Here is a 14,295-nt window from a genome sequence, read left to right on the forward strand (position 1 = left end):
TGGGGCGGGCGAGGGTGGCCGGGGCGGGAGGGAAGGAGGGAGCGGACGTGGGGCTGGGCGGCCCCATCGCCGAGCAAGGCCCGGCAGGTGCTGCCCTCCCTCCCCCGCCGCGTCCCCCGCCTGCGCCTTCCACCGGGGCGCGGCCCGGGCTCTGCGGGAGCGGCGCCCCGGAGCTTCCTTAGGCGGTCCGGGTCGAGCAGCCCCGCTCCGGACAGGCAGCGGTGGCACAAGGACCTTCCCGTGCCCGGCCAGGACGGCCTTTGCCGTTTGCCTTCCCAGATCTGCCCGCACGCTCCTCTATTTTCCTTCCACCTACAGCTTCTGGATACCTCACTTCAGATACCTTTATTCCAGATACTGTAAGCAATGCGAGCGCGCTGTCAGTCACTTCGCCGCAAGGTCCGGCCCTTGCTCGGAAGCGAACGCAGGGGCAAAGCTGCCCCGAGCCCGGCCCGGCCCCCGCCGGCTCGGCACCCCGGGGCGCGCTGCCCGGGGCTGGGGCCGTGCGGCGGCGGCTGCGCGTCCCGCTGGGCTGCAGGGCGAACCCGGGGAACTGAAACCTAATTTAACCTTTCAAAGAGACCAAAGCACCCTAACCAGCATTATTGTGACGTTTCTGTTTGGGCTAAAATGTTAGCGTAAATACTGCAGGTACTTGCTATTGGTTTAAGCCAAACTTTGCTTAAATTAAATGAAAACGCCACCACCACCCCCAAAAAAAATCCCAACAAAAGCAAACCAAACCAACGAAACAAACCCCTCCACTTTAGAGCTTGCTTCGTTTTCGTAGTTCAGTGCATACCAGCATATGTGGCGTAAAGTATCAGCTGCCACGGGTGTGTAATGACCAGGTTACTTGTGGAGGGGTGGGAAGCGAGGCCCGAGTGCGCTGATTTCAACGAAAGCCTTAAAATTGTGGTCTTTGGTGGCAGCCGGCATCCGCTGTTTAACTTCTGCTGGTATGGTTGTTCCCAGAAATAAACTTTCAAATATAAATAAGCTTTCAGAAATCACGGGAATCAGCACTTTAACGGGTTTGCCGGGGCAGAAAATGAAGCGCCGGTATTGCAGTCAGCGCCGGCGGCGGGCGCGCACGGCAGCAGCCGTCTGTGGGAGGCAGCTGAGCAATGCGACTTGCTTTCGGGCTTTTTATTTTATTTTATTTTACCTAATAGCTGGTCGCATAAAAATGCGCATTGTGAAATATCTCCTCGTGTAATTGAAAATAAATATATTTGAGAACTCTGCTATCCGTTCAGAGACGTGCCGCACGCCCATAGAGCAAAATAGGAAACCTGACCGGGTAAGTTATTCGTAAATTTTTGGGTGGTTTGTTTAGGGTGGTTTTTGGTTTGGTTTTTTTGGTGTCGGGTTTTTTTTGTGGTTTTGTTTTGTTTTGTTTTTTTTTAGTTTTAAGCGCAAAAGCGGTGAGAACAGGACATCCCCAACCCCCGAACTCCCGGCTTTAATCGTCCCAGAAACACATTTTGATGCTTCCCACACAGGACGAAGGTGGCGGTGCTTCCTTCATGACATGCTCTTCTCCTACGGGAGCATCTCAAATGCAAAATTATTCAAGGCAGTTGGTGCAGATGTCAGGAACTTCTGCCGGCGTTTCTCTCGGCTTCTCCGGATCCCGAGAGCTTGTCCAGGCTCCCTCCTCAACGAGGGCTCCCCCGAGTGGGTCGGTCACCTGCCGCTTCGGTGACCGATTACCGAGTTGGCAGGGGCCGCCGAAACCTGTGTCCCGGTGCCCGCCTCGCCCCGCGTGTCCCGCAGGTGCTGAGGCTGCTCGGCACTTCCCAGAAACGGTTCACAGCCCTCCGTTCACCGTTTTCTTAGAGCTGCGGCAGTTAAGAGAGAAGAGAGCTTGGTTCAGTTTTATTTTTTAAAGAAAAAATTCTGGGAAGCCAAACGGCGTCTTAGGGAGGGTGCCTGCCTTGCGTGTAAACCCACGGCCACCCCGCTCCCTCCCCGGGGCCCTCGCCCTCCCCGCGGCTCGGGAGGGGAAGGGGCCGGGGGCTGCCCCTGGCCGGCTCCCTGCCGCTGCCCCTGCCATAGCCGGGCTTCGGGAGGCCGGCAGCACCGCGGAGCCGAAGCCCTGCCCGGGGAGGGGGGGAGCGGCTGTTGGCGTGTCCTGGGCTTGTGTCGCAGATAACTGGTGTGGCGAGAGCAAAGCGACGCGCCTGAGAAACTGCTTTCACACGTGTTAATGTATTTCGCCGCAGTGAAATGTCCCGGAATGTTTTCCTCCGGAGACTGCGGGAAAGGCAGGAGGAACAGGGGGAGGCATTCCGTTTATCACAGGAAACACGGGAAATGCCTGAACGAAGGGACACTGGCTGCCATACCCTACAACCCCACAGAAACCTCTCTGTCCTTTGTGTGAAGAAAGCCTTTGTGCAAGGACCAAAAAGGGCAGAAGAAAGTTAGTAATTAAACTTTCAACTCCACAAACCCTTAGTGAGAGCCCCGCGCCTTGCAGATCACTCACTGGGAAAATGCGCACACCCATCCTCATTGCAGTCCTCTTTTGCCTCCCCTTGACATTTTTCTTTTCTCTGATCCCTTTCATCTTCTGGGATTTTGTGTTTCTGGCTTGTGCCTGCATTCCTTTCAGACCTACAATGCTTTTCTATACACTTTCTTTCCAAAGGCTACTTACTTAGTCTTCCAAAACTGTTTTGCATTGACTTGTGTGCGTCGCCTTCAATTTTATGTTTAAGAGGTAATGAGCTCTGCTGGGATTTTTCCATTTGAAACTGTGCTGTCTTGGGAAGGGCATTAAGATACTGCCAGGAAGGCCACTATAAGGCAGGCAAACTGGTGCCGGGATGGTGGAGCAAACGTGCGTGCCTGGCTCTGGGCAGCCACCTGTAGCAAGGCTGGTTGGTGCCTTAGTAGAGACAGGCAATTTGAAGGCACCTTAGAGGGGACATGGCAAACCTTGCAGTGCCTGTGGGCACAGCCCGTTTTCTGACACCCTTGGGCTTGGTTTGTTATTTACCGCTATCACCTTAGTTAGGCTCCTCTATGAACAGTGGTTTTTGTTTTGTTGCCAAATTACTGGCTCATTAGTAAATCAAACTGAAACATACCCACTTAGGAAGAACACACAGAATAAATAAAAACACTTGAGCCAGAAGGAAGCAAATGAATGGTGAAAGCAGTGCCTAAACAAAGAAAGCGTAACCCCATACTTCTTGATACTCCTTGAGCTGAGTGGCTACAGCCTTGCCACAGTGTCTGGCAGGGGAAATGCTTGTTTAGGTGTATGTACGTGCATGTATACATACACACAGTATTAAGCAGCACCAGAGTGCAGGCTGGAGTACGGGAGCTCTGCCACCGTTCCTGTCGCACTATTGAAATGCTCTTTGGCAGCCCTTTGGCCCCTGTCACCTGGCAGGCTCCCAGCCAGAGCTTGGTGCGGCGGTTGCTCCAGCCTGGGAACTACTTTGCCTCCTTCTTTTGGAGGCAGAGTGCTCACAGGTAGGGACGTGCAGCAGACCACAGCAGCTGGCCAAGGCCCACTGGGGCACCTCAGCAGGGGCTGCAGAGGCAGCAGGCACCTTGCCTGGCTGCCTCGAGCACTGAGGAAGACGAGGAGCTGCATACAGGTCTCTCCTTTTAAGAGTTCAAGCATGAGTGCTAGAATACAGTTCCTGGTGAGCAGCAGAACCTCACCTGCCTGCGGTTTATATGTTTTAGATTAGCAATTCATTTTATATGGTGAGTGCAGAGTTCTGTGAGCAGGGACCAGATGTGAGTCTGTCTCCGCTCCTCCTCTCAGGGCTTTCCCCACAAACGGGCAAAGCACCAGCCACCTCTCACACATGACCAGTACTAAGTTTGCCTCTGCCCTGTCCTGTTGTGTGCTCTCCACAGTAACCTGAAGGCTGGTTCTTGCAATGATCTCTGAAGAGACTTACCTTTTTTAAGAGAAAATTTAAAGCATGTTTGATACTGTGGATTCTATTACTGTATAAACTCAGATAATTATCTTTACATATGTCACTGACATGAGGATAAAAATGAAGTCTGGGGACAAAATAATAAAGATAATAGCAAATAGATTAAAATTACTTCACATATGAATTGAAAAACACATGTAGTGATTATTTCAGAAGTGATTAATGACTCAGGATTCATTCTTGGATGCTTAGCTTGGGATATCATGAAGACCTTGGTTAGCCCAGAGGTGTATTTTTATTAGCATTTTAAAAACGTTTTTCTGTGTGCAAATGTTATAAATAATAATAAACACCTGTAAATGATTAATAGTGACAAGGATGGGGCCCCACTTCCATCTGCTGCCCATTCGGTCTTCTGTTCCACTTTGGGGAGCAATGAGGTTGTGCGCAGCAGCAAACTGCCAGTCAGAACATCTTTTTTTTTTTTTACACTGAGAACTAGGGATGCTGATCTCTGGGATGAAACCCAAGGTGTGCTGACTTCTGACCATTTCAAATCCTGCTTCTGTAGCTAGCACTTGTAGTCTGGGGGCTCACGCATCTATTTGGTCAAGAGGCTAGAGGTGCTGCTTCCTATTTCAGGTGCATGCATTTCTTAGAGAAATATGTAGCTTTGGGTAAGCAAGGTGCATTTTTCTGCTTCATAGAAATATTAGTTCATTCTAAATGGGAAGTGCCCGCTCAGAGCCTGCCTGTAGTCATATGGCTGTTGTTGAATGTGTGGCTTCTGTTATTCCTGGCTCTGCAGTTGGTGAACATGCTGTTCCTTCCACTTCCTTTGGTAATGGTCATCTGCACATTTCAAGGGTAATCCAGGGCACCACACACACACACTGTAGCCGTTCTTAAAAACATGAATTCTTTGTCTTTCCTTCATGTGCATTTACACTTGTCCACAATATTTGCAAGGCTTCCTAAATGGAAAAAAAAATTCTGATTAAATTTATAAAGTGAACGTACAGTGAATTCAGTTTATCCACTTTAACTCCTTATATATGGAGCAGAATTGGACAAACAATATCCCTGGGTTAGAATTTGAATTGGTACCTTTTCCCTTGATTGCTGTGATACATGAAGAAAAAAGAAATGAGTGAGAAATAATTTCTAAACATGCATGACCTGCCAAGACCCTCTGTAAGACACACTTATTGCTAGCCCAGAAAAGTTCATGTTGCCAAAACTAGCCAGTGCCTGGCCATTTTGACAAGCAGAAATGTGTCACTGATGGGTCGCCCAAAATCATAATAATGCAAACCCATTGTAACTCTTTTATATTTCACTGGGATTTTGGATATCATAAACTAATGAAAGCCTAACCTAGTTGTAGTTTATTAATTGAAAGAAAAACCCCATGCTTTTGCTATTACTTAAGCATCTGTACAGCTGGTTGAAGAGAACCACTTATCAATTTCTAGAAAGAACTGTTGTTAAAACACCTCTTAATAGAATCTGTTGTGTAGAATATTTGTAGCAGAATTTTAATAACAGATAACTAAGATTTATTACATCTATTTATGTACCATTTTATCTTTATTTAGTATTGAGATTCTGATAACACTCAGAGGTTTCAGAAAGTATTGGGTTCCTGTTATGTTCGGTGCAATAGGGACTTGCAGAAGAATAATAGTTGATCCAGGGAAGCTTGTAGCTTCTAGAGATTAAACCTCTCTTTTTAAATCAAGGCTACTATTGTCTGTCACTTACAGTAATTAAATTTGAATTCAGATTTCACTTCAGCATTTATCTTAAGCATTTGTGTTTTTTTTAAAAATATATATATGTTTATATTTTTCTGATTTTAAAAAAATCTAACCATTTATATTGTTGAATCACTTGTTTTTTACACTTTAAATTTGATCCATACTTCAAAATTCATCTCCTTTGGCATCTCAACTAGAACTTGAAGCAGTTGATGCTAGACCTGGCCTCTGCCTTTTTTGTAGTTGGATTGCTACCCATGTCTTGCAAAAGATGGAGCTGTGAGCATTTTCCTCCCTGTTAGTCCTTCATTGTTCTTTTTTTCTCCCTTCAGCAGATATTTGAATACATTTTCTTGACACTGGAAGTACCTACCACAACAGCGATTTCCCATAACTCCAGTCTATTCACTGCTAAAAACGTGACTGCTTCAGTAACTGCATCTAGGGTGTGGAAATGGTGGGCATGAAGTAAACAGCTTACATTTTTCCTTCCCTGAAGGCAATGGTGAGTGCCAGTCTCTATTCCTCCTGCAGAGGAAAGGAGCTGTGGACAGTTTGTGGCATCAAGGAATGATGCCTGAGGATGCCCGGGTTTGACTGGTATCTAGTTTTGTGTAGGTGTGCTTGGTAAGACTGCTTAACTTTTCTGGCATCAGCCAAAAGCAAGACTTTACCATGTGCACATCCTTTGTAACAAAAAGGATTGTTTAAAACTAGAAGTATTCAGAAACCCATCCTTAGCTGGCTTCATCACTCAGCTCTTCTGGGACAGGTGGCTTGAGGGCAGCCGTGGATAACAGGGCAAATGCAAAGATACCACCTACACAGGCATGTGTAAAGTGATAGTTTCCCTGAAGTAAGGGTGGATAGCTGTGTATAGCCACAGACTGATTCTGTTGGTGAAATACGTGGTGGTGAAACGTTGCTTTTCAGAGGAATGTTTAATACGAAGGGTAGATGTTTTTAAGGTCCTCTAAGGACGTACTGGAGGCTCTTCAAGTTTCGTGCTCTGTGACCAGTCTTTCTTGCGGCACATTAACAGCACATCAGTTTTACCTTTTGTGAAGCTGCTCTTTGTCTGGGCTGTTTGAGCGTATGCGTTGGTAGAAGGAAAGCCAAGCCTGGTTTCTTCGCAAAGAACACAAGCTCAAGAGGAGAAAGCAAACAGTATATAGGCCTCTGGCTCTGCCAGTTCCAGTCAATTCAGAGAGATGATTTATTATAAGAAATGTATTCAGCACAGCGTTGGAGTGAATAATTAATTTCTTTAAAACTTGTGTGAGTTAATGGTATTTTTGAGCCACCAGAGATTTCTGGATTAGGTCCATCTGTTTTTATTGATTTTCTTTCCTTCTTTTAACAGTGTATTCTGTCTTGGTAAATGGGTCTTAAAAACTTACTCAGATCATGAAATCAAAAGAGAGGAAATATTTTCCCCCTCCAAAACAGCAGAGACTAAAAGATAGAAAAAAACAACGCTTCTTTTGTTTTAAAAAGTCATGCTGAATGATGAATACAGATTTTCACTTTGGTGCAAACTTTTTTTCCCCCTGTCGGCTAGCAATAGTCTGAAAGTGATACAAAATATTTTGAAATAATAAGCAGTGCAGAAATCAATAGCTGTGCATTTTTTTCCAAATTGAATTTTTTAAAACAGGTGTTGCTGTAATCCTTTGTGATAAAAATTTAAGATACTTTATTCACATATAGATGGCGCATTTTTGTAGGACTAGGATCTTTCTGAACTGCTAAGTTCAGGACTGCCTGAAAAATATGAAGAGTACCACAGGTTATGATAGAATTGTTGGAACGGTTTAGGATGACAGTGTTTACCTTGATGTCTCCGAGACTCACACCCTGTAAAGGATTTAAAGGCCTTAAACTCGTACGCTTTGTTCTCAGATTTTTGTTTTAATTCCTTCTGGTTTTACTGATATTTATTTCCCTTCTTTTGACGCTGTTGTCTATGTTGGCTCTTAAAATCTTGCTCAGATCATGATATCAAAAGAGAGGAAGTATTCTCTTGTATCTTCCAGCTTGGCAGGGGGATCAGTTAATTCTTAAAATGTGAGTGTGGCATGGGATTTGAAGTTCTTATTTTGTTACCTCAAGTATTATTAGCATTAACTATCTCTGAGTTGCACATTTATTTGTATATATCATGACTTATGCTGCTAACTTCTTTTTGTAGTAACAGCTATGACACAAATTGATTATTGTTAGAAGAGTAAAGAATAGATTTTTGATTTATATCTGAACCAAATTTTAAAGCATTTTATTTCAATTTGATCCCAAATTAATTCTTTTACTTTATTATTTTTTCTCCACATCAAAGTTTTAACTAAAAAAAATATGAAATTTTGATTTGAAAATGTAGTCGGGTTTATTTTTAAAGCATCAGTAACCCCCCCTGCATTTCTGAAATGAAATGTTGACATATCCTAATATTACTATTAAAGACAGAAAATCATCTTTTCACCAGATTTAATTGTACTTTGTAGAACATCTCCTTGCAGTTCTGTTTTCTGAATAATTCATTATTCATAAAAAATAAAGTACCTCAGTGGTTTTTGCAGTTTTATGCATTTGCTTACATCTATGAAATAAGTTCAGTAAAAATTTTATATATATATATATATATATCACCTGATATGATAGATGATTCTAATATGCAAAGTAAAACAGGCACACTGTATTTTCAAACTTGGTGTGTGTGAAGCTGTCAGTATCTGTCAAGATGAAAAAAAAAACCCATTAAGGAACGTTTTGTTTTTCCAAACTGTGGAGAAATAATTAATGGGAACATGAAAATTATCAAAAGCTTTATTTATATCTTAAAGGTCTTGTAGCCATGAAGGTAAAGGGAGAAAAAATATGTGATAGTCAAGAAAACATGGATGAAATATGAAAGACATAGAGATAAATCAATAAATGGAAAGGGCCATTCTCTGATGAAGACTTAAGGTTCTCTGGTGGGTGCCCCTTCACTTTTCCTTTCCAAGCAAGCTGAGGCCCCATGCAAGGGGGGGACACTTGCTGGGGTAGCTGTGCATCCCACAGAGGGTCCCAGGCACCTGACAGCCCTACCCCAACAGGCAGGTCAGGCTCCTGGGAGGGCTGGGACTTTCAGGAGTGTGCTTGATCTGTTAGGGAGGCTGTATCGTGACACCAATGTTGGAGAAACCACTTTGCTTCTCCACTGGAAAGTGGGCTTAGAAAGAAAAAGTTTTAGCTGCCCATGTTTGATGAGGTGAATAGAGAACAGCATCTTCTAGGCAGGTATTAGGATAACAGGTCCCTGATACCCTGGTTACTTAAAGAGGCCAGAGCTCAAGGCGAGGGGATCTTTGCGCAAGGTTGGATCCTTACTTAGCAGGCAAATCAACCAGCAGTACAAATAGGTTATTCTATAGTTAAAAGTTGTGGGACTCAAGTGTCCACAAAGCCAAGTACTTCTTGTTTTTCAGCTGCCAGTGGCGGGCGTGGCGGGCTCACATTTTTTTCTACGGATTTGGCTGTCCAAGTTATCTGCTTTTATTAGCAGCGGTTGATCTCTCTGTAATGAGGTGACCACATTACAGCTTTGTCAAATTTCTTCCCAAGAACGGTACTTCATGTTCAGATTTTCTGTTTATGTCACACAATATCACACAAAGAGCTGCTACAAGCCTCAGAAGTTGATTTATTGCAAGTGCGTCTTGCTGAGAAAGATTATTTTTATTTTTTGTGAATGTGCACATTTTTAACTTTTACAGGGGAAGATTATATTCCTCACATTTTTGTTGTCGTTGTTTGTACTGCAGCCATTTAATTAACATTAATTTGTTAAATTAAAATTAAGAATCTCTTCTAGGAAATGATGCTAAAGGAATTCTTAAATGTACTTTTTTAATGTTTCTGATCCAAACGCCGACAATTTCTTAAAAGAACATTAGTAGGAGGTCCATTCTTCAGTTTTATAAACATTTTTTCACCTCACTAAGGCCCACAAGACCTGGGATAAGGCCAATGTAGACCAAAACAAGTTGGCTGATACATGTGCGGAACTTAAGGCCAATATAAATGCATCTATGAAATGTATGTGTATGAAAAATCTAGGCAAAACAGTTTGAAGAAGACCACCAAGAAACAGATCACACATGAATATTTCTTTCATGTGCCTGAAAAAGAATCATTGCGGAGTTGTTTAGACAGTTTTATTTGTGGATTGTAATTTACTATATTGCAGGAGAGAAACTGGTATTTTACAGGCATGTCCAGTCTGAGAGGTAAAAAATAACTTATTATGCCACATGGAGAAGAACATATTTTTTAAAGAAGACATTTTTGTAAGTGAAGCATTTGTTAGAACACAAGAAATATATATCTAAATTTATGATGTTACTTTGTAGTACATTTCTGAAGAAATATTTAATCATTTAGCAAATGCTATAAACATTTGCTAAGCTAAACTGATTAAGTAAGCTACCACTATGAATGCTTTACTTCATCAGAAGATTTTAATAATGCATTAGGTGCTTGAAATATAGCCCAAACATAAGAAACCCCCCACACTTCCACCTGGTAGGTAGAAAATGAAAGTGTTAGTAAAAGACCTGGGGGCTGTAACCCATAGTCATGTTCACGTGAGCTGTTCTGAAGTCCGTGACAGTAAGCACTGTTCTGCCTTAGCAAGGGCTGCAGATTTGCACTGTTCATTAGGGTTAATTCTGTACTCCAGCTTTCAAAGGGAAATGTCACGCTAATGCCAGCATTTATTGGTATCCAGCAAAATTTAGAGACAATGAGTTCTTGCTCTTTCAAAATCAAACACTCTGTGAAGCAATTCTTTCCCCAGAAAGGGATTTGATCTCATTGTCGCATCTGACATATGCAAAGCCACATCTAACCGTTTTTTTCCTTGCTTCCAGGATTAAAAAGCCCAAATGCAAAAAACCCAAACAACCTCCCTCACAACCATGGCTACAAAAAATATATTGTGCTGCTGCTGTCCCTCCCTTGCCGGGTTTCCTTGTTTTGTCCTTTGTTGTTGGAGGTAATGCTTTCTTTACATTTTGAATAATTATTAGATACATATTTTAAGTATTTTTTTTCATAATGCCCAACTACTAGGTTATTTGAAATTCTCTATTCAAGTTTAATGACAGTTAAGTTTTTCATTTGTAACTTCACAATTCAACTGTCAGTAAAAATTCAGAATCTAAACTGGACAATTTCATAGGACATATGTAATACTGAGTTAGCCGAGTTAATTTTCTCATTAGGAAACCAGTAATAATTTTGTACGGTTTTGAAGAAAATAGAATATATGTAGTGTATTTCATAGTATATATTTTGCCACGTACTTCAAAGATGGCCCCTTAATGAAAGCCAAGCCATGGTAGATGTGATGCACATGCATGCCATTGACAGGTAGAAATTCTAATGATTAAAATGGGAGTGCTGGCTATTATTCTCTGGGTAATGATTTAAAGAATCAGTCACCAATATCCATTTCCACCTGATTTTGGACTGCAAACTTATTTGATAATTCAGAAGTTAATCAGCTTTGTCTTTCTCTGCAGGTAATACAGAAGGCAAAGGAGTAATTTCACTCAGATGTGCTTCACTGAAAACAGAGGGAACCAAGGGAGCCTACCTTTCTCTTAACTTGGGAACCCCTCGCTAGTGTGGTTGGTAGGAGGTGGCAGTCCTTTCTTCCATAAGTAAGTGCCTTTAGTTGCCTTGTGCCTGTGACCCCATTTGCTGTTTTCTGCCATGCCAGGTGACCCAGGAATTCTGGCCGGTCATGAATATCCTGTCTCCACAACTGGTAGAAAGCAAAGCATGGATTTCCATTGCATGTAAAGCTGAATTCCACATACCGCTGTGGATGTGAGTTACGGAACAGGCAGTTGAATGTGTGAGATGATGTGAAAGCTGAAATCAGAGTGGTGGCGTAGCATCAGCCAGATGACAGTTTTCATATGCGAGCGGTAGGTTGGATGGTAGTGGGTAGAGGAACAGGAGGATTAGAGATGAATCTGCAGGTGTTATACATGTAATGGCAGATTGGAGGAAGTAGTCTGTAAGTGTGAGCCTCCATACATGCATTGGCTTTTTTGTAGGGGTGTTTAAAAAACTGATATATGTATTTATACAAATATATTTATCTACATATAATTTATAGACGTATTTATAAAGTCTGGAACCCACAACGGAAAATATGATGGGTTAGCAGAAAAGTTTCTGCATGTTAAGTATAACAGAGCAAATAGCATGCAGTGAAAATGTTAGAATTGACAATTTTAGGGGCAAATTCAAAAGTATTAGCATTGCAGATGAGGCCTATTGCTACAGGCTGGAACAGAAGTTGGCTGCAGATGTAAATTTTTATGTCTGATATTGCTGCGGCAACAAGATGTCACCTGGAGTTTGGAAAGAGCAGCAGTGAACTGTTGGCAATGATGGTGAGACCAAGTGAGGAGAGCACAGAAAAAGGAAGAGGCAGAGAATGAGGTGTTGAAAAAAGGTGACAAGTGGGATACAGGAGAGAAAAGGCAGGGAAAAGAGAACTGGCTGGATAGGCTGTATTTGTTGTTTATTTTGCCCATGTATCATTTGAAGCATTGATCTTATTCTACTCTTTTCAAATGGTTGAGGCTCTTGTCCAACCAGGAGCTACAAGAAGGAGTAGGCAGACATGGTGAATATTTATTTACTTAACTGGAGTATAATATTGTTAACAAGGCAAAAGCCTGTTAGCTACATGGCAAAGTATCAGTATGAAGTAAAACTCCAAAACCTCTCTGGCTGCAATATCAATCCCAGATGAGTCTCAGAGAGTAAGAGTTGTGAAAGCATTAAAAATAATCCCCAAAAAAAGATTAAAATAGCTAATATTCATGTCCTGTTTAAGTACAGAGCCACCAATTGAACAGCTTGTTTTTACAGTTTGTTTTTGCAGCCAGTCCTTCAAACAGGCAGCCAGGGACCAAGTGACTCTTGAAAAATACATGGAAAAGCTGCAAGAAAAGCCAGCCCAAGGATGTGGGCTTTTCCCTTGCTGCTGCTCTCTGAGCTAGGAAACTTCTTTATTCAAAAACTTCCTCACAGCAGCTAGTTCCCAGAAGCCTGGAGAAGAGAGCAGCTTCTGAGAAAGAACTGCAGAATCACAGAAGAGTCAGGGTTGGAAGGCACCTCTGGAGATCATCTAGCCCAGCCCCTGCTAAAGCAGGTGCACCCAGAGCAGGCTGCACAGAGTCACGTCCCAGCAGGTTTTGAATCTCCCCAGAGAAGGAGACCCCACAGCCTCTCTGGAAAGCCTGTCCCAGGGCTCGGTCACCCTCAAAGTAAAGCAGTTCTTCCTCAGTATTCAGATGGAATATTCCATATGGCAGTTTGTGCCCGTTGCCCCTTGTCCTGTCACTGGGGCACCACTGATAAGAGCCTGGCCCTGTCCTCTTGGCACTCGCCCTTAAGATATTTGTGGACATTGACAAGATCCCCTCTTGGTCTTCTCTTCTGCAGGCTGTACAGGCCCAGCTCTCTCAGTTTCCCTCATCAGGGAGATGCTCCAGTCCCCTCAGCATCTTCATAGCCCTCTGCTGGACCCACCCCAACAGCTCCCTGTCTCTCTTGAACTGGGAACCCAGCACTGGGCCCAGCACTCCAGATGCACCTCCCCAGGGCAGAGCAGAGGGGCAGGATCACCTCCCTCGACCTGCTGGCCACGGTCCTCCTAATGCCCCCCAGGGACCCGTTGGCCTCCTTGGCCACCAGGCCACACTGCTGGCTCGTGGGCAACTTGCTGCCCACCAGAGCTCCCAGGTCCTTCCCCGCAGAGCTGCCCCCCAGCAGGTCCCCCCCAGCCCGTACTGGTGCATGGGGCTGTCCCTCCCCAGGGGCAGGACCCTGCACTGGCCTCTGCTGAACTCCATCAGGTCCCTCTCCGCCCAGCTCTCCAGCCTGCCCAGGTCTCGCTGAATGGCAGCGCAGCCTCTGGGGTACCAGCCGCTCCTCCCAGTTCTGTATCATCAGCAAACTGGCTGAGGGCACCCTCTGCCCCTTCCTCCAGGCCCCTGGTGAGTGAGTTGGGCAAGACTGGACCCAGCACTGACCCCTGGGGAAGCCACTAGCTACAGGCCTCCAGCCGGACTCTGCCCCATTGACTGCAGCCCTCTGAGCTCTGCCATTCAGCCAGTTCTCAATCCACCTCACTGTCCACCCATCTCACCCACAGTTTCTGAGCTTACCTATGAGGATATGGGAAAGATTGGACTCATCTGTCAACAGATAAAGGAGAGAGCTTCTTAGGAAAGAGTTTTATCTTCCTCTCTCCAGTGTTTATTCAGTGTTTATTGCGCAAGTGCATAGACACTTTTTCAGTCTCTGTGGGTGATGCACTGACAAGGCACAAGTACAGCTCCAATCTCCCATTTTTCAGAGCAGTGCCGGTCTTCATTCCTGATGGAAAGTGGCTTCTTTTTCTGGTGTGCACATATTTTCTTCACTTTTATCTGAGAGGTACTGCTATTTCCCCTCTGTGAGGTCATTGTCATTAAAAAAATGGTCTGGAAGGTACTGTGTTACTAGCACTGGAAGTAACTGCTTCTGCTGTGGATAGTTGCCATGCAGTTTAT

The 14,295-nt window shown here is 44.0% G+C and overlaps 1 long non-coding RNA gene across 5 annotated transcripts in view; it reads left to right on the forward strand.

Moving 5' to 3' along the window:
- Positions 1 to 75: 75 nt before the first annotated feature.
- The window catches only part of LOC114013071 (uncharacterized), a 45,641-nt gene continuing 31,421 nt past the window's right edge, over positions 76 to 14,295 (forward strand). For 2 of the 5 annotated variants that reach the window (XR_008745470.1, XR_008745474.1), the window contains exons 1-3: positions 77 to 359; positions 10,585 to 10,709; positions 11,239 to 11,379. This is a non-coding gene — a long non-coding RNA (uncharacterized LOC114013071). Of the gene's footprint in view, positions 360 to 1,175; positions 1,304 to 10,584; positions 10,710 to 11,238; positions 11,380 to 14,295 lie in introns of all 5 variants that reach the window. The other 3 variants (XR_008745472.1, XR_008745471.1, XR_008745473.1) reach the window with 2 other exon arrangements.

This window comes from Falco peregrinus, chromosome 1 (assembly GCF_023634155.1).
Source record: "Falco peregrinus isolate bFalPer1 chromosome 1, bFalPer1.pri, whole genome shotgun sequence".
In the NCBI taxonomy this organism is placed as follows: Eukaryota; Metazoa; Chordata; class Aves; order Falconiformes; family Falconidae; genus Falco; species Falco peregrinus.